Source organism: Crinia signifera, chromosome 2 (assembly GCF_055691185.1).
Source record: "Crinia signifera chromosome 2, ASM5569118v1, whole genome shotgun sequence".
Classification (NCBI taxonomy): Eukaryota; Metazoa; Chordata; class Amphibia; order Anura; family Myobatrachidae; genus Crinia; species Crinia signifera.
In genome coordinates, this window is record NC_139218.1 from 372,098,639 (window position 1) to 372,123,037 (window position 24,399).

The window sequence follows — 24,399 nt, forward strand, 5'->3', positions numbered from 1 at the left end:
ACAATTTTATAACTTTAAAATATATATCACATAAATGCAATATACACACACACAGTACAAATAAAATCTAAAATATACCTAAAATGTAACCGGTTAGTACGAAATAGCACTTAATAGTGGGGTATCTCCAGATCTCTCATTGGTGATTGAGATAAGGTTTTATATTTGGGTATTTGCAGCTGTCCAATAAATGACAAATGGTGTCCCCTAACTGCAGGGTTAATAAGCCGATATGGGTAGAATAGCCAGTCTTTTTAGCATGTATGCTGACACGCACAAGTTGTTAGGTAGGCAAAAAGTCTTTCCCAGGAGGACAGAAATTTTTATATGTTTAAACCCTTGTGGATGCTCACAGTGAGTGTATCGGTTCAAAGGTTGCTCACCTACAGGCAGGCGGTCTCCAGACGCTGTTGAATGTACCGCACTGTCCGGCAGCTGATTAGCATTTGGAGTACGGAAGCCGGTAACCCGGTCTCACCCGGCATACACAGTTACCGGCTTCCGTACTCCAAATGCTAATCAGCTGCCGGACAGTGCGGTCCATTCAACAGCGTCTGGAGACCGCCTGCCTGTAGGTGAGCAACCTTTGAACCGATACACTCACTGTGAGCATCCACAAGGGTTTAAACATATAAAAATTTCTGTCCTCCTGGGAAAGACTTTTTGCCTACCTAACAACTTGTGCGTGTCAGCATACATGCTAAAAGGACTGGCTATTCTACCCATATCGGCTCATTAACCCTCGCAGTTAGCGGACACCATTTGTCATTTATTGGACTGCTGCAAATACCCGAATATAAAACCTTATCTCAATCACCAATGAGAGATCTGGAGATACCCCAATATTAAGTGCTATTTCGTACTAACCGGTTACATTTTAGGTATATATTTGATTTTATTTGTACTGTGTGTATATTGCATTTATGTGATACATATTTTAAAGTTATAAAATTGTTATAAAATCTGAACAGAGTATCTGGATCCATTCTTAATCAGCAGATCTACATATAAAGTTATTCCCAGCAGCGCAGAGTATCAAAAATCCTTTTTTGTCCTCTCTTGTTTGTGAGTTCAGGTTTACTCACAAGATACCTGCAGCAGCTGAAGTAATTATCTATTATCTGGAGAAAAAGTGCCAGGATCCTTGTAGTTGGGTTAAAGTTTGGTAACTTAACCCCAACTGCAAAACCACAAATATCCCATATAATGTTGAAGGTAATGCAAATGCAACTCTGTATGCCCACTGTGAACATGATACACATGAAGTGCAAAGAGAATGACATTGCATCTATACACTCGCATACTTTCCAGCATTTCATCCCTTCAAGGAGGGACAGTGCGCATGCCACAGACACGCACTGAAATTTGGGGGCATGGCCTAGCGGGAAGGGGTGTGTGGCCTGCACTCGCGGCACTGTCATGAGGCCACACCCCCATCGTCTTCACTGTGGGGGCATGCCAAGCAGCTCCGTGAGCTCCTGGCTATGCCCCCAGCCCCTCTGTCTGCAGGAATAGACCCTATTCACGGATGACAGGGGGGACCCACAACTGTCCCCCGCCCCCATGCTATGGGACACTGCCGGCCTCAGAAGGGACGCGGGAACATCCCAAATAAATGGGATGTTCCAGAGGCTGACCCAGATTTAATCCTTCTTATAACCCGGGTCAAATTGCCAGAATGGTTGACCTGGGCAATAAGTTTTGGTGTTTTAACAGCTTACCTCAGCCTGGGTCCATATGTTGTCAACCCAGTTGTGGCATGAAAGGGGTATGACACACCCATATGACATTTGTCTTGCATGTCATTGTTGACCGCTACTGCACAGTTTTCTTGTCCTCTGGGGAAAACCGAAGGGGCCTGTCAGTCTTTTCACTGTGTAGTGTGACATGGCGGGAGACAGACGACTCTGGCTTAGCTCCCATGAGCTTCCAGCATCCTGCATTGCTACCAGTTTAATGTATGTATTCACTGGGCAGTAAGTTGTACTGTATGAAACCCTGCTCAGCTCAAGCTACACTCCATCCCCAGTGTACATGTAACAGTGAGTACGGCTGTACCTGTTAGCTATAAATAAGTCAACACAACTGTTTAAGTAACTTGGCTTTTCCCAATTTGTATCCACGGTACTTATATGTTAGTTGAGCGTACACTATAGTTAGTACGCTCATACCCACACTATCCATGTCGGCATGGAGTTGATTTTATATAGTGTGGCGAGGTCAGCGAGCCACTGAGTCTGAAGCGTGGCAAACGGACGTGTAAAACTAAGCAAATAGCTTAGTGGGCGCCCAACTAACATATAATTACCGTATCTACCACGGTGTCCCTTTATCATTCTACAATATTAACATCTGCACAGACATCATTTGAAATATGTTTTGGGTTTGCGTTTTTTTATCCAAGAAATGTCCACTTAGCAGCCTCAGAAAAACAGATGAGATGTACGTACAGCACTCAGAGTCATGCCCAATAAGTGCTTAATACATCATAGGAGTATGCACATGCTGCATCGGCTGCAGTAATAATCCCACTGTATACTGCTGTCTTTAATTTTATCTTATAATGCGTGCCTATACTGTACATTGGTAAAATGTGTTAAAAAAAACATGAAGTGGAAAGCATGTCATAGGTTTCAATGTGTGACAAACATGGGTTGATTGTGAATTCAAAGTGGTTCTGGAAAAAAATTCAAAAAGTGTCACCCTTACATGTCCACAGGAAAAATGGATAGTGCGGATTCTAACATTATTATACTGAGGTTAAACTTTTAGAATGCAATGGCAGAAATGTTCCCATTGTCTGTTATTTATCATCAGTTGTTTTATCTAAGGTTTAAAAAACAAACAAAAAAAAACCATGAAATGTTGGACTCTTCTAGAACGTGCTAAATACATTTTGATTGGTTGCCCATAGCAACATCCTTTAGGTAGATAAAGAGTATATGCTGCGCTCTTTAGCAGTTCTCTGTGGTTGCGGTAGTCTGGGTATAGGAAAATAGAGCGCTTGTTTAATATGAAAATAAATATGTGCAGAAATTTATGTTAAAAATGATATATGTGACATGCCGTTTAAAAAAAAATAATAAAAGTGTATCACCTTTATAACAAATGTTTACAACTCCTTTTATGGAGTGTGAAGAATTGAAGAGATGCCGTTGCCGGGGTGTTTAATGCGAGGAGGGTCCGACTGCTGGGAGCGTTCAGCAGGCTGGTAGCAGGGATCCCTATCTGTCCCTATCTATTACCTTCATTCTGACGGCTTTTCAGCGTGGCGGATCCTTCCTGCCGGAGCGTGCACTCGATACCGGAAGTTCGGGTCCGTGAATTCCGGCCAGCATGTTCAGCTGCTCGGCGCGTCTGCGGCTTAGTTCTGGCTTGGTCTCTGTCATCCAACGCGTTTCAAAGCTCTAGGCTTAGCTAGCTCTAGGATGTAATCCTTGACAAAAGACTAGAGCCAGCACAAATAGGTATCTGGATTGTACGTTATTTGTTAGGTGACACAACTTTTTACATCACTGGTTAAAATCACGTCAAAATGATGGCTTCTGCAATGTACTTTCACTTTGAGCGGTGACAGTTTTTAGCCCACAAACTCTCCACCCCACCCCAGTCTCTATCTGCTCCTACCTCCCTCTCTCCATTTCCAGCAAGTTCTAAACAGATCGGTCTCCTTGCAAAAAGGTGAGGAGTATTTAGCCATATATATATATATATATATATATATATATATATATATATATATATATATATATATATATATATATATAGCCTTTACTGGAACCAGGGGAAGCTCTAAATTTTAGGTACAAAGGCCACCATGTTTGTACGCAATGCTGATGTTCATGCAATGGCACTGGAAACAGAAAATGTGGAAAAAATTCCATTATCTGTGTTTTACCGCATTTTCAGGGAACTTATGCCCCACCACCGGAGCTTCGCCACAGGGGGTTCCACCAGCTCTAGCTATCATAACCCCATAGAAGCCTGTGGACTTCTTTTTGCTTCCCCTGCCACCCTGCAACGACCCTCTCTGCCCCCCACTACCTGCACTGACCACACCCCTCCCCTGATGTCCGGACAGCCCCTGGCTGTGCTACCCAGACCAGTGACCTTTCAGGTGCAGGGAGGAGGAGGCGGAGCCAGGCAGTCCATGCAGCGGTCTGAGCAGTAGGCTGCCAGGCACAGCAGGAGGGGGAGAGCCGCAGGGACCCTCTCACCCGGCACCAGCTGCTTCACAAAAGGGACCTCTTATCACAAGAACTGCCCTTTGCGATAGTAATCCCATATATTATGCGATTAATATCAATCTAAATTGTGGAGGGATGTACCGCGATTACTTGGTACATCCAGGGCCGACGCCACCATTAGGCAGGACTAGGCATTTGCCTAGGGCACCGGCCACTGGAGGGCGGTACTGAGCCACCGAGGTACCATAGAGAGGTACCAGAAAGCAGGGAGCAGGGAGCGGGGAGCAGGTGATGTAATCCTCCTCCCTCTCCCCTCCCAGACCCCCATCACGCCCGTTAATTAACGCTGCCCCCCCCGCGCGCCGCCCGCTCCCCGCTGGGGGGATTTCAGTGTGGCAGTATCGTCCACACCCCCCCCCATGCTGCATCGCAGTATCGCACCCCCCCGTGCCGCAGTACTGGCCGCACCCTCCCCCCGGCGGGTGGCGGGCGGCACTGGGTTTTTTGCCTGGGGCGGGCGGGGGGCTTGCACCGGCACTGGGTACATCCCGCCCCCTATGAGAGAAAGTTGTTTTACGTCATTTCTATTTTTTGCTTACTTTTGCTTGTATTCTATTGAATCTCCCATGTAAATGGAGCATTTAATCATTAGAGAGAGAATTCCTTCCTACCCTGGTCCTCCTATCACTAAGCCTGATACATACAATGTTATGACAGCTGAGCCTCTCTGTAACAACCATGTGACTATGTATAATATACCATCAAACACTGTGGTGCTGACCCCTGCGAGTTCTGAATGGAGAAAATGCATCATCACTTTTATGACACAAGCCTTATTCCCAAAATATATTGCTATAAACCGTACATTTCCCACATCAGTCTTCAGTTTAGAAACGTTGTACGTATTAGTCATTTTCAGTATTATACGTATGTGCGCACTATGTAAGCTGTAATGTAAACTCTGAGGCACACAGTGCCACCACAGTAAATCCCTTTGTGTACAGACTTGAGGAAATTAGGGCCCTCGGTGCCCAAAAAAAACATTGTGCCAAAGCTACAAGTATACCAAACACGATTAGGCTTGCATTTGTATTAAACCATTCAAAACCTTGTTTCTTTGCTCTAAAACAGAGGATGATAAATGATGTAGCTGTTAAGTAATAACATAGGGCAGGACCGGGCAGAGGCGGGTGCTGATAACTGATAGGGTAGGGCACCACCAGACAGAGGATATACAGTAGCTAATAAATGATAAGATATAGCAGGATTCGGCTGAGGATGTTACTAATAAAAGATAAGGTATTGTAGGCCTTGTGGAAAATCCACCTCTGCGTAATAGCTTAAAGTAGGGCAGAACTTATTGAAAGATGTAAATATTTAGGGGGATATGTATCCAACATGAGATAAACTACCAACCAATCACATACCGCCCAAGTTTCATATATAAAAGGGAGGGATGCTAACACGTGTGCCGAAGGTGTGCAGAATTTTTTTTGGGGGGTGGCCTATCGGAAGGGGTGTGGCCTATACTCGCTGCTCTCCCACGAGGTCATGCCCTGTTTTTGCCACTTTGCAATTCACAGGTGACAGTGGGGACACTGCCGGCCCCAGACGGGACGCGGGAACGTCCCCAAAAACCGGGAAAGCATTTTATCTTTTCCTCGTTTTATTTCTCTCCACTGTATGATACATCGCCCCTTAAATGTTTAAATGCACTTCTAGGAATATTGATATATATTAAAGTCTGTTACGGTTAGTTCGGTTTTTTTAGGGCATACACACACTTCAATGGGATGCGGTCATTTGGTCTACTGCATTATGGTAGAAAGTCATTAGGTCGAATCCATTAGGTCGACATGCTAAAAGGTCGACATGACTCTAGGTCGACATGGGAAAAGGTCGACATGATTCTAGTTCGAAAGGTCATTAGTTCGACAGGTCATTAGTTCGACAAGGTCATTAGTTCGACATTGTCTATGTAGACATTCACAAGGTCGACATGGAGTTTTTCACTGTTTTTTGAGCCAACATGTGCCGACAGGCGGTATTTCATGCCCTACCATCCACTAGGGCGTGGTGGGAGAATAAAATAGTGTGCCGAGCGTAGCGAGGCACCGTGCCCGACGCATAGCGAGCGCAGCGAGCGATGCGAGGGGATGCAGTGCACTTTAAACTGTGTCCATGTCGACTGTGTTGACATTCAGGTAAAAAAACAGTGAAAAACCCCATGTCGACCTTGTGAATGTCGACATAGACAATGTCGAACTAATGACCTTGTCGAACTAATGACCTGTCGAACTAATGACCTTTCGACCTAGAATCATGTCGACCTTTTCCCATGTCGACCTAGAATCATGTCGACCTTTTAGCATGTCGACCTAATGGATTCGACCTAATGACTTTCTACCATAATGCAATAGACCAAATGATCCCAACCCCACTTCAATATACAGTAGTCTATTTTTCTATTCGATTTTGCTTATATAAGCAAAATTGGATCAAATTCAAACTGAAATCGAACGCATTCAATTTCGATACGATCCAGATGCGTGGCCCCACGGCATCAAAATTGAACCGAAAACTAGACTGTATAGGCAAGACTATATAGGAAAGATCTGTAGTATAAAGATGTATGCCCTCCAGCGTAGATTAGCGCTATATAAAAAATATAACTTCCCTGTTTGCAGGCCCGTATCTGGATTACGTCTCACATGTATTTGATGGTCGAGTATGAAAGACAAAAACAGAAAGAGAGCTCCGCCCTCGTATAGTACTGTTGATTTACAGGCACGCTTATAAACAATACAGGGTAAACCACAAAATTCTTAATGATGAATATAATGGTCGGGGAATGTCCCCTTTCAAACCACTCACACTGAACGAAAATGTTAGAGTATTTCACAAGATAGCCAAAACACGATCTCTGTATTCTGTATGGATATTTGAATAAAGGCGGGGATCTCTCCTTTCTATGTACTCACACCTAGATGATTTAACAACAGCGTGTCTGATGATCTTTCTCCTCTATAGTGAAGCCAAGACAAACTCCAAACTGGTAAAAAATATAATGGATCCTTTATTCAAAAAATATTAAAAAGCAGGCTGTGTTGCTCATCTCGGGCTAGCTGACGCCACAGAGGTCAAAGGATGTATTCCACGGGGCCCCGTGTATAGTCCCTCTGGTGTATGTCCGGTCGTCCCAATGAGTTCAGTTGTTGCTTATCCAAGTCACCTCCAACGCGTTTCGATCTCTATTTGAGATCTTGAAAAAGATCTCAAATAGAGATCGAAACGCGTTGGAGGTGACTTGGATTCTTATCAATATATATCATTAAGAATTTTGTGGTTTACCCTGTATTGTTTATAAGCGTGCCTGTAAATCAACAGTACTATACGAGGGCGGAGCTCTCTTTCTGTTTTTGTCTTTCATACTCGACCATCAAATACATGTGAGACGTAATCCAGATACGGGCCTGCAAACAGGGAAGTTATATTTTTTATATAGCGCTAATCTACGGTGGAGGGCATACATCTTTTTTCTAATTTCCTCACCTTTGGAGGTTTGGTGTTCCCTCCAAGCCCTTACTGTGACTTGCGGCTTTATTGCGCAATAGGAATCCCACCAATCCCTTTATAAGATCTGTAGTATATAGTCTAAATGGATTGTGTACACAGCGCCGTGCGTTTCAATCCTGATTCAATCGGGATCAAATCAGGTTTGAACAGAAAGTAAATTTAAGCGTGTGCACACTATTTTTGAATGAAGAATGTATCCTTTGGGTGAAATTTAATAGGATGAGCGATTCAGAAAGTGAGAGATTTGGTAAGAAATCTCTTTTTAAAGCGGCACTCATTTACACTACAAAACCAGTTTAATTTTGAAGTGTAAATGATTGCCGCTTTAAAAAAACTGGAGATTTCTTACCAAATCTCTCACTTTCTGAATCTCTCATCCTATTACATTTCACCCATAGTGTCAGACAGCAGATATTTTTATAGTTTTTTACTTATTTATAAGTACAGAATGTCTTGACTGTCAAATTCATGCCAAATATAACACATTGCTTTGTACAGGGAAAGTCCTGTCATTAAAGTCAATGATGTCATTGCCGCCAGTGCTGCATGTATTTTGTAAAAGAAATGTCACTTTTCATCTTAATTTCTCATTTATTAGGCCACAATGCCTGCCAATGACTTTGCGGAATGTATCTTGCTCATTTTGGGCCTTATTCTAGTTCACTCTCAGAGGCAAATTCCTTCTCAAATGGACAAAACCATGTCCAGGTGTGGGCAGGTGGGGCAGGTGTTACTTGTGCAGAGAGAGTTAGATATGGGTGGGATTTTTCTTCTATAATGCAGTGTAAAAATAAAGCAGTCAGTATTTTCCCTGTACAGAAACAAAATAACTCACCCAAATATAATTCTCTCTGCACATGTTATATCTGCTCCCCTGCAGTGACAATGGTTTTGTCCATCTGAGGGCCGTATTCAATGAGAATATTCACGGCGTGCAGCGAATTCTGTTTAGGATGGAAGTCTCCCTGCCTGCCCCAGAACGTATGTGAGGGAGAAGTGGGCTCCCCGGGGAGCCAGGCAGCACAGGCTGCCCCCCGGGAGAGCCAGCAGGGGACCAGATATTCACTGCACCCGATCGTGCATATATAATGATCAGGAGCAGTGAATATATGAATATCTAATGAGCGGCTCTCGGCTCCCGGCCCCCTGCTGGCTCTTCTGTGTAAAAAAATATATATAGATTTTAAAATTAAATATATATTCATGTGCTATAAGCACATGAATAAAAATAGCATGCCCCTTCACAGAATAAAATTCCTGATTTTTTTACACCAAATGTAAAACAACAATAACTTTATTTTAAAAGTTCACTTTCCACTTCACCATGAAAAGATGGCGATTTGCTACACGGAGACACACGGCAAAAATCACTTAGAAAGACAGCAAGAAGTGCACGTTGAATAGGGTGATTCGCTTTCTGACCCAAAAAAAATCACCTTCCAACGCGAAAATAGCACAAATTCGCCATGAAACAGGGCGAATTATCCTCATTGAATACTGCCCAGAGAAGGGATTTGCCTCTAAGAGTGAACTAGAATAAGGCCCTTTGTGTTCATAGCCCATAGATTGCTAATACAAATAGACTGAAGATGTAGGGTCCAATTCAGGCAATGGATTGCTTATTGCTATACACAAGGAAATCCATACGCAATTCCCAAAACATCGAACAGTTTTTGCCGTCTGTGCAAATGTGAGAAGGCTTCCACGTGGACCGTCCTAAAAAAAGCCTGGCCTGTATTCTTTCACACCCCAGAAAATGGCGGATTTCCACCCCCAAATACAGGTTTGCTGTCAGTCATGGAGCCTGATTCAGATCTGATCGCGTGGCTGCCAATTCGACTGCATGAGGCCTTCCTGCGATGACAGCTTGCGACTTTTATAATCGCTGGACTTCACAAGGTGGCTGACAGGAAGCATGCACCATCAGACTGATTCTATAGAAGCCACCAAGTAAGTCCAGGGCTGCAAACAGACTGCACACACACTAGAAAAATCATTTGATTGTGATTGGCTTGCGAAAGAATTTGCAGGCAAATTCCCGTTCCAGCTGCTTTTCACAAACCGTGCTAAGTTCGCATTCGCAGACTTGTAAAGGTTGGGATTTCACACTGACCGGGCGCAGTATACCTGATCGCAAAATTATCAGCCGCGCAATCAGTTCTGAATCAGACACAAAGTCGAATGGTAAGCATGTGCGGTCACTCGACAATGGCTCAAGTCTGAAATAGACCCATAGACATCTTAGAATGTGAATGTTGCAGATTATCCCTAAACTGCAAATTAGGATCATCCTCTTAATTAATATTACATAGTTTATCTTCAGGTATGACTCAAGTAAATAATGACAGTGAGGGTCTGCCTGCATTATATGTCAGCTTTGTGTGCTTTTATGACATTGGGGAGTATTCAATGATTTCTTTCTCCATGTGCAGCGAATCCTGTTTAGGATTCGCTTCACATTCGCAGGGTTGCCCTATTCAATGCAGCAGGGGTTCGCTGCCCCTGCTGGCGAATTTTAACCCAGGCGACGGAGGCAAGCAGGGAGATGTAAGCCTCCCTGCCTGCCCCAGAATTTGTGCTGGAGGGCTCACGGGGCACAGGCAGCAGAGGCTGCCCCCCCCCCCGGGAGGGGCAGGGGTAGGGAGCCGCTCCTCTGGTCCCGCACGTAACAAGCCGGGACCAGAGTGAAGTGAATATATGAATATCTAATGAGCGGCTCCCGGCCCCCTGCTGGTGAAAGTGTAAAAAAAAATATATTTTTTTAAAAATGTAATATATATTAATGTGCTTCAAGCACATGAATAAAAATAGCATGCCCCTTCACAGAAAAAAAATTCAGATTTTTTACACCAAAAAATGAAAAAAAACCCCTTTATTTTAAAAGATCGAATGCAAAATGGTGAATCGTGGCAAAAATCAGGGAGAAAGCAATTCGCCATCCTAGCATTGAATACACTCTCGGCGAATCCCAGTGAAAACCCCATTGAAATACACCAGTGAATTGCAGCGAGCATGAAACGGAGAACTGGCCAACAGCCGCCCGTCCGCCCTATTCAACGCCTCAGGGGCTCTCTGCCCCTGGCGGCGAATTTTAACCCCCCGGCGAATGCCGCCGGGGAGCTGGGGGACGGCTGCAGGCAGGGAGTTGGAAGCCTCCCTGCCTGTTCCGGACACTGTGGGGGTGAAGGAGGGCTGGCAGGGACACAGTGAGAGCCCCCCTAGAGCTGGCAGGGGGCTGGGATAGGAGCCGCTGCACTCACTGGTCCCGATCCTGCATATGTAATGATCGGGACCAGAGTGCAGTGAATATATGAATATTAATGAGCGGCACCCGGCCCCCTGCTGGCGAATGTGTAAAAAATAATAATAATTGTTTAAAAAAAAATAAAAAATTAAAAATATATTCATGTGCTGCAAGCACATGAATAAAAATAGCATCCCCTTCAGAGAAAAAAAAATCAGATTTTTGGACACCAAAAAAAAAAAAAACGCTTTATTTTAAAAGATCACATTCCAGTTCACCTAAAAAAGATGACGAATGTAAAATGGAGAATCATGGCGAAAATCAAAGGAGAAAGCAGTTCTCCATTTGAGCATTGAATACACTCTAGGCGAATCACCACTAAAAAACCCCCAATATTCTGGAACACTTTTCCTGCTGAAATACATGCAGGTGGAGGGGCACATAGAGTAAGCTAATTTTATAAAACAAGAAAGGCACTGCCTTGCTGATCCTGTGTACCTTATCACTGGGGTGAGTCACTCCTTACTGATATCCTCACCTTTGTTTCTCCCCACCCTACCCAAGCTTTTCCACTGATAAGTACGGTATTATTAGTAAAGTTGATTTTAGCTTTAGAAGTTACGTCCCATTTCCTGTAATTTTGCTGCGCTCAACACTTCGTTCATGCAGTACAGTAATATGACACAGGTTCTAGCAGTAGCAAAATATGTAACCTAGTCTTACAGTATAACCGTGGGCTATGGTTATCGCTGGGTTACGTCCAAGGGCAGATCCAGAACTAAATGACAGCAGGGAACAACGGCAGGGGGATATGGGAGTGGTCCTGGTCCTATACTTACTGCACCACTGTCAGATTGACCTTCTTCTGGATGCCGGCATCAGTATTCTGACCCCTGGCATCTTTGCCGCTGGTCATTCATATGCATCACATAATTAATAGCATAAAAAAAACTTTATTTGATATAGATTCACCTCTTGTGCGACTCAGGGATGTCTTAAAATTAGAGCGGGCCCCTGGGCAAAATAATTTGGGCCCCCACAAAATGTGCAGCAGCATCGATATTGGCAGCAGGGGCTGGAATCTTGTACCGCTATTTGCCGGGCGGAGGGGCGGGAAGCGCTGCTGATTTTGAAAAGACTGGCTGGATGCTGATTGCCTGAACGTTCAGTCAATCAGCGTCTGGCCAGTCTTTTAAAAATCAGCAGCGATTCCTGCCCTGCCGCCTGGGAAATAGTGCCACAAGCTTCCAGCCACCGCCGCCGCAGCAGCTCCCCGCGGCAGGGCCCTCTTCCCCATTGGGGTGAAAATACTGGCCGGACGCTGAGAGAGTTCAGCCAATCAGCGTCCAACCAGTCTTTTTAATATGTTTTCAAATTCAGCAGCGCTTCCCGTCCCGCCGGCAAATAGTGCTACAAGCTTCCAGCCGCCGCTGCCCAGATCCCTGCTGCCTGGACGACGCTGCCCAGACTCTGCAGTGGAATCCGGGCAGCAGCGGCTGGGAGCTTGAAGCACTATTTACTGGGTGGCTTGGGCTCCAACCCTGAAGGGGCACTTCCACTCCTTCACAATTCTTGCTGGCTCAGGCAGTAAGTATACCTGGGCCCCGTCACCTGCCGCAGATTGCAGCGCAGAGAGTGATAGACAGCCGCTGGCGCTGTAGAGCAATGCTGGACTGCCAGTAGCTGTCAAATGGAATGTGAATCCGCAGCCTGCCGCTCAATGACAGGATGGCGTGCCGCTCAATGAAGGAGTGGGTGGTGGCGTGCTGCTCAATGAAGGAGTGGGTGGTGTGGCTTGCAAGCTGTAGGGAAGAAGCGGGAAGTGTGTCGTGCAGGCTGCAGGGAAGTAGCAGGCGATGAGGACATAGCGCACAGTGCAGACTGATTGTAGGGGTGGAGAAGAAAGGGGTGGGGGTTCCAAAACCTATCTTCTCTCTGGGCAACTTTCATGAAGTTACACCACTGGAGGGAAGGTTAGGGTTAAGCACTTAGAATGGAGGTTAGGGTTAGATTGTAGGGAGGTAGGGAAAGATAGGGTTAGGCTTTGGGGAGAAAGGGTTAGGGTTAGGCACTTATATGTGTGTTAGGATGCAGGGAGGAAGAGTTAGGCATTTAGAAGGAGGCTTAGGGTTAGACTGCATGGTTTGGGGTAGGATTAGGCTGTGAAGGCTAGGGTTAGACGGTGGGGTACGTGGTTAGGATTAGACACTAGCAGGGAGCTAGGGTCAGGGTTTGGGGTAGTTAGGATTAGTCTGCCGGGAGGGAAGGTAAGGGATCATGGGGGGCGGGGGTTAAGTTTACTTACTTGACCTCTGTCAGGATTTGATCATTTGTGTTGTTGATTATTACCCATGGCTGTAGATTTCAAGGTTTAATAATCGCATACAGGTATATGGGTGATGCTTTGCTATGTAAATACAATTAGGTGTGTAGTTAATTGTAAAGTGTCTTTTACTTGGCAGTGTTAGCGCTAATACTAATGATCAGTACCCAATACATTGGATCCCCGGAACTTACATTACAAGAGGGTTATCCTCTTTGCTGGTGACAGTTTCTACTACTGCAGCATCTACCTATGCTGCCTGTATTCTGTTCTGTATATGCTATTTATTTGACCTTGACTTTGTTTATTTTCTATGATTGTATGCTACCTGCCCTGACCTTTGGATTTGTTATTAGATACTCTATTGGTCAAAAACATTGCAGTTTCTATTAGAATCATTACTCTCATTCGCTGTCTATACTGTGCAATATATTAATATTTTTTCTACAGTATTATCTCATCTCCACCAGAGGAAGGTTGTTCGGTCTTCCAGAGGGTTTTGGTACAAAGGGTCAACAGTATCTAGGTCTACACCAGGAGGTCCACATGCACAAGGTCGACATGAGAAAAGGTCGACACCTCAAAGTTTTGGTGACAATTTGTAGATTTCATTACGTGGACTCCAAATTAGTTGAGTAAAACTGAAAAATAGATTTAACCAAACCTCAGTTTTTTTTGTATCAACCAAGACTGAATCTGTTGATTTTAAGCACCATCTACCATTTACCTGTCGACCTTTTAAACCTGTCAACTTAATGAATGTCAACCAGATGGGGTCAACCTATTGATTATCTAGACATTGAGTGGTTTATTTACAAAGATGGGACTTTTATTGAAGATGGGATGCTGCCAGCGACGTAACTCAATAATCAGCGCCCCCCCCTCCCCCGGAATTTCAGCAGGCAGCCCCCCCTCCCCCGGAATTTCGGGCAGCAGACAAGCAGTCCCCCCCCACCCAGAATTTCAGGAGGCAGCCCACCCCTGCATTGCCTTACCCCCCGCTGCCGCCGGGTCTGTGGCCGGGACCCGCAGATCTACTTTTATGCGGTCCCGGCACTCCTTCTGGACTGCCTCCTAATGAAAAAGGACCTTCACAAAATGGCTGCCCCTAACAGCAGATCTTTATTACGGTGTCTGCTGTAAGAGGGCGGACATTTTGTGAGCAGAAGCCACTAGGAGTGCCGGGATCTGCGGGTCCCGTTGACAGCAGCGGCAGGGGGAGTAAGACAGGTCCCAGCGGCAATGTAGCACAGAGATAGCCCTGCAGACCCCCGGCACCCTCATTGTACTCAGCACCTCTCCTCCACCGTGGGGTCTGCAGGGCTATCGTTACGCCACTAGATGCTGCTGTTAGCAACTAATCAGATTCTATCTATTATTTTCTAGAAAGTGCTAAATAAATAAGTAGATTCTGATTGGTTGCTATGGGCAACATCCCATCTTCAATAGAACACCCACCCTAGTCAATATACCCCTAGGAGCAGTGTGACAGGTTGTCTCCCAAACTTCTGACCACACATGGAACAGTATGGACCAAGGGTGGGAGATGGAGATCAAAAAACTGGACTGTTCCGTTGGCATCAGGTTGGTATGCCCAGACTGCTACTGTATATGTGCTTCTCACCTCATCCACAGCATTGATCTAGGTAGTGCCCAACAGGGCAACCGAGAGGGGGGGGGTACTAATTACCCGGGCCCAGGCTTGCTGGAGGGGCCCGGCGGGAGCCCTCATCCACCCCTCCCTTTTCCCCTCCGTCCCTCCCGGGCAGCAGCAGCACACACCTACAGCATGTGCTGACAGCAGGCTCAGCATGAGCAGCTCACTGACAGCGTGAGAGTTCATGCTGAGCCTGCTGTCAGCACATCACATGCTGTAGGTGTGCTGCTGCTGCTGAGGGGGGGGGGGAACAATAACACTCCCCCCCCTTGATTTTAGATTTAGTGGCCATGCCTCCTGTGGTAAGGTCACACCCCCAAAATTTTACCGGGCCCCGGCGTACCTCTCGGCGGCCCTGGTGCCGATGCCATGGAGTCTTCACTGTGAGGAAGTCACATGACAGAGATAATCAGCGAGGGAAGATGAGCATGCTGGCTATTAGGTAATCATGTTTATTTCACAAGTTTAGCGATCGCGACTTTGATAATTCAGCTATTACTGGGCACAGATCCCTACAGATGCCACAATGCTCCATGTACTCAATGCTCATTTTCCCAATGCAGCTACTTATAAACAGACCTCTCCATGCTTTATATACAGAGGCACCCTTCAGCCGTATCCCACATTTGGTAGAGAAAGGTCCCTTCCCGATTTCATGACCCCAAAGTGCTGAGAAGTCACATCCAACCCCCTTCCAGCAAGTGTGATGTCCAGCTCCGAGCCGATGCACAAGGGACCACGCATTGGATCAGATGTCACATGCTATGTGGGCCGATTTCACCAGATTTCTCAACCCAATCTGCCAGAATCTGGTCAATTCGGGCCCAAATCGCATAATGTATGGGCGCCTTAAGCCACACACAATCTGCACACAATGTAATTATTTTCAGTGGAATTAGATACCGTAAAATACTGTACTCTACGTAAAAAACAAGATCTCATTTAATTGATGTCTCCCAAAACACAACCACATGCAATCACTGACACTGTTCAAGCTGGTGATTTTTTTTTTTAAATTGAGCGATGTTGTGATGGTCCCTTCCAGTGGGTGGCAGGCAAAAAGTACACTGTCCCTGGCCTGCAGGGTCACAGCCATGTACGGCTTAAAGTGGTTCTGTAGAGGTGGTGGAATTCCTTTCACCTAACACCGAGCCCTCCTTCACATTAGGGGTGTGGTCACACAATAGTAACTCCAATTAAAATGACAACACACAGTAACACGGTCATATACACATTACACCGCCCTTGATTCATATTCAAACACACAGTAGTGCCCCTTATACACATAGGGGGAAATTCACTAAAGGAAATTTGTAAAAAAATAGGTGTATTTGTATCCAGAAATACACTTATTTCTGACATTTACTATCCCGAAAATATGGCAATTCGTAGTTGTATTGATGTGCTATCAATAAGAATACGAATTGCCGCATTTTCGGGATAGTAAATGTCAAAAATAAGTGTATTTCTAAATACAAATACACCTATTTGTTACAAATTTCCTTTAGTAAATTTCCCCCATAATGTCCACAATTACTGCTTATACACATCTGTCTCTGTCACTTCAGCAGCTCACTGTCCATGTCCCTGAGCAGCTCCATGAACTGTGTCCCTCGAGCAGCTTCCCCACCTCTGAGTCCCTCCGGCTCCCTCTCACCCTGTCTTCACAGAGCCTGCTCCTCTTACTGGCTCTTCTTCACTTACACTATGACAGAAGAAGCTGCTGGGACAGGGACTTCTGTTGGAATTCTGTTCAGGGCTGTTGTAAAGGTGCTCAGTTCCCCCTACCATTAGAGGTGGTAGAACTCAGTTCCACCCTGTCACCCCCTCACTTTAACCCCGGTAGCCATGCCCCCAAGAGGGGCTCATCACTCCCACTAGTTGACCATACCACTATATACAGATGGAGCTGGGCTCCCTCTTGCTGGCGAATCGCCAGAACGTCACCGGTGGCAATCCGCCAGCAGCCCGGCATCCAACTGACTGAGACGGGTGTGCGTCTCACGCGCACGCACGTCTCAGTTTCCGGGTGGCGGGGCGCCGGGAACCCTGTCCGTCTCCGTTTCAGGGAGATGGACAGGGTTAGGGGGGTGCGGGGAGGCGGTGGGGACCCCGGGTGACCGCCGACAAGCCGGCGGGGACCCGGGGGAAGCCGTCGGAAGGGGACGCGCGCGCATCTCGTGCACGCGCGTCCCCTTTCGCAGATACAGATGGCAGGTGGTGGAGGATGGCGGCTGGCATCGCCATCGCCATCCCCTGCAAAGAAGAGACCCGCTCCATTTGTATTTCAGGACCCAATGTTTCTCATACTATCCCTAGTTCCCCATATATATAACCCTTCCATTCTTCCAAAACATCATAATGAAAAGAACATAAGGACGGATACAGACATTACCCCAAGGTATTTTTAAAAAAAAGTCTGCTTTAAAAAATAGTTCAGCTTCTGACCGTATCACTGGACTGTCTTGATGATGGGAACAATTTCTTATTTTATATGTCCCACCTAATTTCTCATGAAGCCTAGTTTTTAGTTGTGGATGAGATGTTCCTTTAAGTGCGCTGTAGAGAATCCTGTGGATATTGCATTACATCCACATATGATTAGTCTTCTTCCACTCATAACATTTAACATATCCTCTAGTTTTCTTACACAACCTTTATTGCTCATTTAGTGTATTTCATCATAACACCCCCGGTCATCTTGCAGTTGCTATTTTTATTAAGGTGCTATTTATTCAATATCTTCTTCATTTGATGTGCATTGTCACAGGCAAACGTGGAGGGGGCGGGGGGGGGGGGGGGTCTGATTTCCCTGAAACCACCCTCCTCTTGGAAAGTGCCTTAAATTGTGACAACAATAGCGCTGGTATATAATACTAGGTGATTCATCGCGCCCTACGGGCGCTCTTCACACCGTCGTAAGGGGCTGCGCCCCCTTAATTTGTGAACGTTTGTATATGAGAAATATGGTTAGAATTGTATGAAAGATGCCTGTATTGCAACTTAGGTGTCCGCGAATCGCGGGAGGGGGGGTCGCGAAGGGTGCCGCGAATTGTAGGAGGGGGGGTCGCGGGGGGTGCCGCGAATTGCAGGAGGGGGGGTTGTGGGGGGGTGGATGCTGCGAATCGCGGGAGGGGAGGGATTGCAGAGAATCGTGGGAGGGGGGTCGCGGGGTGGGTTGCCGCAAATCGCGGGAGGGGGGTTACGGGGACGGGGGTTGCGGCGAATCATGGTAGGGGGGTCGCGGGGGGTGTGCCGTGAATCATGGGAGGGGGGGTCACGGGGTGGGGTGCCGAGAATCACGGGGGGGAGTGTGTGTGCCGTGAATCGCGGGAGTGGGGGTTGCGGGGGGGGTGGGGGGGGGTGTGACGCGAATCGCCACAAGAAAAAATCAACACAGAAAGGTCAACACATGTAAATGTTGACATAAGTGTGGCACTTCATTGGTGTCCATGTGGACACATGAGAATGAATATGAAAACATTCAAAAAATGAAAAAAAAAACTTCAAAAACTCATGTTAACCTTTTTCATTGTCGACCATAGCCATGTCAGTGTTTTCCATGTGCAATTTAATTCTGGAGCTGCCGCGAATTGCGGGAGGGGGGGTCGCGGGGGTGGGTCCCGCGAATCGCGGGAGGGGGGGTTATGGGGCGGGGGTTGCGGCGAATCATGGGAGGGGGGGTCGCGGGGGTGTGCCGTGAATCACGGGAGGGGGGGTCACGGGGTGGGGTGCCGAGAATCGCGGGGGTGGTGTGTGTGTGTGCCGTGAATCGCGGGAGTGGGGGTTGTGGGGGGGGGGGGGTGTGACGCAAATCGCCACAAGAAAAAATCAACACAGAAAGGTCAACACATGTAAATGTTCACATAAGTGTGGCACTTCATTGGTGTCCATGTCGACACATGAGAATGAATATGAAAATATTCAAAAAATGAAAATAAAAAATTCAAAAACTCATGTCAACCTTTTTCATTGTCGACCATAGCCGTGCCAGTGTTTTGCATGTGCCATTTAATCCTGGGGCTGCCGCGAATCACGGGGGGGGGGGGTGCCGCGAATTGCGGGAGGGGGGGGTCGCAGGGTTGGGTGCCGCGAATCGCGGGAGGGCGGGGTTCACAGGGGTTCCGGTGGGGGTTTGCCGCGAATTGCGGGAGGGGGGGGTCGCAGGGTTGGGTGCCGCGAATCGCGGGAGGGCGGGGTTCACAGGGGTTCCAGTGGGGGTTTGCCGCGAATCGCGGGAGGGGGGGTTGCGGGGGGGTGTGACGCGAATCGCCACAAGAAAAAATCAACACAGAAAGGTCAACACATGTAAATGTTGACATAAGTGTGCCACTTCATTGGTGTCCATGTTGACACATGACAATGAATATGAAAACATTCAAAAAATGAAATAAATCTTCAAAAACTCATGTCAACCTTTTTCATTGTCGACCATAGCCGTGCCAGTGTTTTGCATGTGCCATTTAATCCTGGGGCTGCCGCGAATCGCGGGGGGTGCCGTGATTTGCGGGAGGGGGGGGGGTTGTGGGGGGTGGGTGCCGCGAATCGTGGGAGAGTGGGGTTCATGGGGGTTCCGGTGGGGGGTTGCCGCGGATTGCGGGAGGGGGGGGGGTCGCGGGGGGGTGCCGGGGTGCCGCAAATCGCCGGAGGGGGGGTTGCGGGGGGTGTGACGCGAATCGCCACAAGAAAAAAATCAACACAGAAAGGTCAACACATGTAAATGTTGACATAAGTGTGGCACTTCATTGGTGTCCATGTCGACACATGAGAATGAATATGAAAATATTCAAAAAATGACAAAAAAAACCGTCAAAAACTCATGTCAACCTTTTACATTGTCGACCATAGCCATGCCAGTGTTTTCCATGTGCAATTTAATTCTGGAGCTACCGCGAATCACGGGGGGGGGGGGGGTGCCGCGAATTGCGGGAGGGGGGGTCGCGGGGGTGGGTGCCGCGAATCGCGGGAGGGCGGGGTTCCGGTGGGGGGTTGCCGCGAATTGCGGGAGGTAGGGGGTCACGTGGGGTGCCGCGAATCGCGGGAGGGGGGGTTGCGGGGGGGTGTGACGCGAATCGCCACAAGAAAAAATCAACACAGAAAGGTCAACACATGTAAATGTTGACATAAGTGTGCCACTTCATTGGTGTCCATGTCGACACATGACAATGAATATGAAAAAATTAAAAAAATAAATCTTCAAAAACTCATGTCAACCTTTTTCATTGTCGACCATAGCCATGTCAGTGTTTTGCATGTGCCATTTAATCCTGGGGCTGCTGCGAATTGCGGGGGGGGGGGGGGGGTGCCGCGAATCGCGCGGGGGGGGGGGGCGCGGAGGGAGGTTTTGCCGCAAATCGCGGGAGGGGGGGCGCTCACCTGGTGGCTGTGGAGTAGCAGTGCTGGGCAACATGGGAAGGCAGTGGGTGTCTGGCACTGTCTGTGGGCTCACTGGGCTGGTTCTCTGTCACATACCTCCCAACATGACCCAATGCTCTGTTTCTAGACTTCCCCTTAATGTATGATTGCCATCACCTGTTTTAAACAGGTTAATTTCTCAGAAAGGTGTTCAGCACAGATGAAGGCAATCACACATTAAGAGGAAAGTCCAGGAACAGAGCGTTATAGACACAGACACCCACTTTGAGTGACAGATGTAGCCAAATATATAGGAGATGATCAAAAGAGCTGCCACCACATCATGCAGTGTAAGGGACAGAGCAGAGCTGCTGCACATGCCCAGTGTACCAGCTTCTTCTACCACATACAGTATGCGTGGATCTAAACCCTCAAACATCGCAAAACGAAAAACGAGGACCTGTTTGGCCACCCTTGCTATAGATCAACTGTAGTGGGCGTGGGGTGGATGTGAAAGACAATTTCCATAGGGTGTGGACTTTGATAGGATGCCTGTTTCAGATGGATCTTTTGACATACGTCTCAATGTGTTTCCATGACCTTCAAGGCCCTCACATTACAGTAGGCTTGTGTACCAGAAAAGGGGGAGTGGTCTGGGTGATAGGGTGGGGCCTTAGACAGATGGGGGTGGAGTTTTGCAACATAACCCTGTTTTCTCAAGCCTTGGATTCTAGAAAAGTTAAATCATTTTTTTCTCTTTCATTATATATGTATTATATGTATTATATTACAGTATGTAATGTTACTTTATTATTTGTTACTAACACTGTCATAGAGTACCTTACCATATCTTTGTGCTATCATTAGCCTATGTATAACTGACAAACTGCTGGCCCATATCATATTTTTGAATGTATGCCTTTGTCACGCAAGGGTAACATATAAGCACATACATCTTCAAACACATCACACACAAAGATTGTGTACTTGATTTAATTATAAGAATACAAAACAAACACTGGACTCTGCTGATCCACTCTGCTAGTTCCGTCATTGGTTGCCTGTATTTTACCGTATTCAATATAACATACTTCTACTCACATATAAAGCTATTAACCATACTGCACCAGCATATATTTCTTTACTTATCACAAAATACCTCCCATCTCGCTCTCTCCGCTCTGCGCAAGATCTACTTCTCTTTTCTGCACGGATCACCAGCTCCCATTCACTATTACAGGACTTTCATCGGGCTGCTCCCACCCTATGGAATGCCCTTCCACGCACAATAATACTCTCCACTAGCCTCCAAACTATCAAGCGTTCCCTGAAAACTCACCTCTTTAGGCAAGCCTATCCTATTTAGGTACCACCCACCTAACTCTCTGAGGCACTTATGTATTATATAGCTTCCCTTCTGGACCTACAAGCTATGCTTTTACTGGTGCCTGTCCTTGTGTTTCTCTCCTATGTCCCTATAGATTGAGCTTGCAGCAGGGCCCTCCTACCTCCAAGTCTGTCTGTTGTTACCCAGTTTGTTTTATCGTTGTCTACAAATGTAAAGCGCAAAAATCACTGCCTTGGGGTCAGGCAGCGGGGTCCGGGGACTGGAGAAGGTTAACTCCAGCTCCTAGCGCTGCCGGGCGGTGGGCGGGAGGCAGATTTTGAAAAGACTTGCCGGACGCTGATTGGCTGAATTCAGCCAATCAGCGTCCGGCAAGTCTTTTCAAAATCATCAGCGCTTCCCGCCGCCAGGCAAATAGCGAACGGCTGTGTATGTGAAAGCTGCCGCTACACCAGTCCCTGGACCCCCGCTGCCAACATACCTGTGTGTAGCGTCCAGGGGTCCAGGGACTGGTGTAGCGGCAGCCTTCACTCACTCCGTCTCCTAGCGCTATCTGCCTGGCGGCGGGAAGCGCTGATGGCTTTGAAAAGACTTGCCGGACGCTGATTGGCTGAATTCAGCCAATCAGCGTCCGGCAAGTTTTTTCAAAACCTGCCTCCCGCCCACCGTCCGGCAGCGCTAGGAGCCGGAGTTAACCTACCAGTCCCCGGGACCCCGCTAGGACCTGGCGTTAACCCACCAGTCCCCGGACCCACGCTGCTCATCCCAGGGACCACGCTGACGGAACACCAAACTAGCGCCCCCACCCTCCAGCGCCCGGTGCGCGTGACCCCCTAGCCCCCCCCCCTAGTTACGGCCCTGACTATATGAGAAACTGTAAATAAATAAATCTGTCAGGGCCAGTGTTCTCCGGTGAGAACACTGGCCCGGACTGGCAATCTTACTAGATTTATCCTGCATGCGGGACCTTAGTCGCCAGGCAATAGCGATGCATGGGAGCCGCACATAGCTGGTAGGAAGCGATGCAGGGGCATTTTCGAAGCGTCAGATCACTTAGAAAATACCCTGAAATCCCCCCATGTTTAGGCCCTAGAAAGGTGATAAGAAATAAACCAACAGTTGAGGTCAAATAAGGAAACATTTATGACCATTACTTAATCATGGATATGAGCAGTGGTGGCTCCTGCTATAGGGCTGCAGGACTGCAGCCCCTCCAGTTAAAATCACAACACCAGAGAGACACAGACAGACAGAACCAGAGCTCCGGTGCTCTCCCCTGCGGGCACCCTCCCCTACCTCCAGAGCTCTGGTTCCGGCTGTCTGTGTCTCTGACACGCTGGTAACCTCCTCTCACCAGGCTCCATGAAGCAGCAGGGCAGACACAGCAACAGCCCAACCCTGTGGGCAGCATGTAGTAGGTTCCTATTGGAAGCTGCTACTGCTCATCATACACAGAGCTGGAAACTCCTCCCCATCTTGGTCTGCCAGTACATGGAGCGATGACAGCAATAGCTTCCAACAGGAAACCATTCTGTGCACATCTCCAGAGCTACAGTGCTTCTATGGGCTGCTGCCTGTGCAGCCCAGAAGCAATTCTCTGTAGTGAGCATGCCCAGACTTCAGTGAGTCACTCATTGTGATGCAGCTGAAGGAAGGTATGCATTGCACCAGAGAGGTGCATGGAAGTTTATTTTATTTTAAAAATATTTGTGTGTAGATCTTTATTAAGAGTATCATTTTGTGTACTTTAATTAATATTAAAGTTATTAAAAGTGTGTATTTTGCTCTGTACCTGTGTTTATTTGCATATGAGTACATCATTTATTTACAGTAAATGCATACGAACATTAGTACAGCGCACATCAAACTAATAACCTGCAAATAATGAATGACTGTTTGCAACAAGCAGTACCCAGGAAATTAAGTCTAAAGGCAGGAGCCGCCACTGGATATGAGGACAGATGTGCAGGACAGTAACTCAATATATTTACCCGGTGGTTTCCCTGTGAGTATTTCCAAGTTTGCTCTTGTACTAATATGCAAACACTGCAAGGAGAGAGTGTGGCCAGGCAGATGGGGAATTAATGACATGGCCATGTTAGTGTTGGCTAAGCTTACAATTTGTAAACCACAATAGGTCTATTTAAAATTTTTTTTAAAAGGATTGTTTTATATTACATAGTTACATAGTATGTAAGGCCGAAAAAAGACTTGCGTCCATCTAGTTCAACCTGGTATAGATATCCATTGCTTATTTGGTAGGTTCTGATATTTTACAGACAGATTATATTTCTTATTTGTACCCATGGATGTTTTTATCCAGTAAATGTTTGTCCAACTTTGCCTTGAATGCATTTAATGGGCCAGCCGTTACCACCTCTCTGGGAAGAGAGTTCCAGAGTTTGACTGTTCTGACCGTAAATAAATTCTTTCTACTAGCTGAATGAAATCTTTTTTCTTCTAATCTATACTCATGCCCTCGTGTCCTAGATTCCTTTCTAGTAGAAAAGAGGGTGTGTGACAGTTCCTTATATTGGCCCTTGATATACTTGTACATGTTGAGCATGTCCCCCCTTAAACGTCTCTTTTCCAATGTAAATAGTCCCAAATTGTTTAATCTCTCCCCGTAGCTTAAATTCTCCATTCCCCTAATAAGCTTTGTTGCTCGCCTTTGGACTTTTTCTAATTCTATGATGTCCTTTTTATAGTGTG